We start from the raw sequence: 3,570 nt of genomic DNA on the forward strand, positions 1-3,570 counted from the left end.
AGGCGTCGCGAGGCTCAGGGCACGGACGCCACAACAAAGCCTCACCCTCGTATAACGATGGTACCTCGCGTAGCGAGGCTGACCTTCTTCTCCCGAGTGTAGGCGAGGCTCGATGCCTGATGGAACGGGGCGCACGCGGACGGCCAACCAGGAACCCTCGCATAGCGAGGGTGACGTTCGGATTGGCAAGCGGCCGAGGGCCCTCACATATCGAGGGTGGCCCTCTTAGCCCAACTCCCTCACCATCTTGCGACGTCCTTATCCCCTTGTGCGGACAATGAGTAGCTTTTAGGATGTCTCGTAGTATAGAGCCTCACTCGTGAATAGAATTCACAAGGAAAAATTTCCACATTTACAGTAATGATGAATTCAGACCGTATAGTTTCTAAGTTATGGAAAGGGACCTAAGATCGAAGAAAATAGAGTAGTAATCCGGAAGTACTGATTGATTGCAGAAAGGATAGAAATCTGAGGGTTTAATAATTATATTAAGGGTTTAAGCATTGAATGTGCAACTTTTAGAATATCAAAGGAGGTGTATTCTTTGATGAGACAGTCACGGTATTGGATGCTGGAGTACAGCTAAGGTGACAAGGCATAAGACTTGGTAAGATAAAAGCAAAGAATTAAGAGTTAGTGGACACTACGGTTCAGTAATAATTCAGAGGAAAAGAAAGGAGGATGTTGGAATTCTTAAGGCAGGAGATGTCTGCCTATCTGAAAGTTTATTGGAACCTATAAACTGTTAACTTTGGAGTACGGGGCTCAGAATGGGAGTTGTATATTCCTCCAAGTTAAGCAGCGAGGAAGAGTATGATAATGAGGAAAGAAAAAGGGAGTTATGGTTCACGTTTCGACAAGAGTTCCAAAGTCGTACTAAGGATTTGGCCGCGGACCTATAAGTTGATCTTATCTTGGTAAGGATGATGATTCATAAGTATTTTGACATTGAGAATAATCAACGAAGAAATTGCTGTGAACCAAGCAGACACTGGAGTTCTGTAGATTTAATGTATAAGTAAAAGTTAAAGAAAGTACGGTTATCAAACAAGATCTTGTGGAACAAGATTGTGCTCGTTCATGGGTATTATTAATGGTTAAGGGTAAGGCATTGGACCTTGAGAATTGTCATCAGAGGTATGAGGTATACAGCCTGATGTGTTCAAGTAAATTTCAAGGACGAAATTATATTAAGGAGGGGATAGTACAAAGTCTTGCGGAGCAAGACCGTCGCTTTGGTGAAAGTGCTGTGGAGAAACAGCAAGGTTGAGGAGGCGACGGGGGAACTTGAGACAGAGATGAGGGAGCGGTATCCCGAGTTTTTCAGGTAAATTTTGAGGACGAAATTTCTGTAAGGAGGGGATAGTTGTAACAACCCGAATTTGTTAATCGGGCTTAGGGCCTTGATTAATGTGCCTGGAGGGCAATAAATGATTTAATATGCTTTAATATGTTAATGGGTGAATTAATGTGAATATATGATAATGATGCATGTTTAGTGAGTTAAATGTGCATGTGGGCCCCGCCTGGTTATTAGGGGCATGAATGTGATAAATGTTATATATGTGATATGTCTGTGCAGCACGATCCGAGACAGTCCTGGGGAGCGCTTAGCCAGAGAGTCACAACGGGGTTGAGATTCGGACTTGGGGTGAGTCGAGGGGTAATTTGGGTACTAGGTGTGGTATGGGATTATCGGGACATGAAAATAAATATTTGGAGATATATTTGAGGATAGAATGTCTAGGCGGGAATACTGGGGAAATTTACCATTTTGCCCTCGGGGACGTTTTGGTACCCCGACCCTTGAGGTAACCCTTTAGACTTAAGTCAAGTAAAACAAAATAAGGGAATAGTTTAGAAACTTTAGAAACCGACTTATATTTCCTCCCAACTGAAGATAGTTCTTACTTCTCTCTCTCTTTCACTCTCTAAGGAAAACTCAAGGGAAACCTAAGGGAAATCAACTTAAAGCTAAAGGTTTTTAGCTGGGGAAATCTAGGGGAACTTGAAGTTTGAAGATTGATGCATAGGGGGAATTGGTTCAGAAGCTTAATTCAGTAAGAGGTAAGTTCTAATTATTATGATTTGGTCTTGAATTTCTGCTGGTTATGAGGTTTGCATGTTGGTCAAGTTTTGTCTACTTTTGGGTGCCTTAGCTGAGTTTTGGAGTAGGATTCAATGGGGTTTTAGTGCTGTTATTGAGCTGGAATGATGGTGTTAATTATCTAGGATTGTTAGTTTGGTTTTGGTGAGGATTGGCTTGAAAAAAAGGTAGAAAACTGATGAGGAATTCTGGGTTCGGAGGTGAGAGCCGTAGCCCTAGGAGGGGTGCGCCGCGGCCCGGGCGCACGCGCGGCCATGGGAGGCCGAGAAGCTCATGCGCGCCGCGGCGCCTGGTGGGCGCGCCGCGGCCCGTGTGGGGGTCAGTGAGGTGCTAGCCTCTATTTCGAGGCTAGTCGCGACTCTTGTGGGTGGGGCCGCGACCCTTTGTGCCAGTTTGAGTTTTAAGGGTATTTTAGGCTTGGGAACTCAAGGGATAAGGCTCGGGATGGATTTTATCACCCGGATTGATAGAATTCAAGGACCCAGAGGTTAGGGTTATGGCTCTAAGTTATTTATTGGATTAGAATGTGATGGATGGACATTGTTAATGTGCTGTGACTAGGGTTTCGGCGAGGCTCACATTAGAGGACTGTGCTCGGGGCATCGGTGCTCAGAAAGCTCGGAACTCAGGTAAGAGAACCGTTGTTCCCATAGAACTTGTGTGCAGGGCTGAGCCCAATGTGTTTGAATAGAATTGATATGCAGGGTCGAGCCCAATATGATAGAGCTGTGGGGCGTAGCCCTTTATCTGATTATGCTAGAATTCTATCCTTGCTTGTTATGCTATGTATGTTATGATGTCAATGGTCGGCTTGAACCGAGAATGGTGTAGACCGAGAACGGCAAAGGGCTGGGAACGGCATTGGGCACGTTGAGTGCAAGGCCGAGAACAGCAAGGGGCCGGGAGCAGCGTTGAGCACGTGGAGTGCGAGTTGCCAAGGCGAGTCCCTAGAAGGATACCTGGGATATCCTCACGGCGTGGTCCGCGAACCCAGGGCTTGGTAAACGCCTGGGACTGCTAGGCCGTATGTGTTTAGCCATTGGTGGCCTCTTTATATGCTTGATATATGTGTTGCATATGTTATCTATTTGTGGGTTCTCTTGCTGGGCTTCGGCTCACAGATGCTCTGTGGTGCAGGGAAGGGTAAAGAGAAGATCAACCAACCATGAGTACAGCAGGCGTGAGGCAGCGTGTACATGTTTGGCCAGCCTGGCTGCCACAGCCAGAGGATTTTGGGAGATGCTTGTAAATAAATCTAGATTTTGTCGTCTAGCCGACTTGGTTCAGTTTATATGTTGTAAATATTTCTAAACTGTATTTTTGGATCCCAAGTGTAAAACTTTTATAATTTTCTATGGAAATTACTATTTCTCAAGTCTTTCCTTTGTTTATGGCTTAATTACACTGTTTGACTTAAAAACTCAATTAGCAAGTTGAAGGCACGTTTTTAAACTCACTTAGTA

Source organism: Humulus lupulus, chromosome X (assembly GCF_963169125.1).
Source record: "Humulus lupulus chromosome X, drHumLupu1.1, whole genome shotgun sequence".
NCBI lineage: Eukaryota > Viridiplantae > Streptophyta > Magnoliopsida > Rosales > Cannabaceae > Humulus > Humulus lupulus.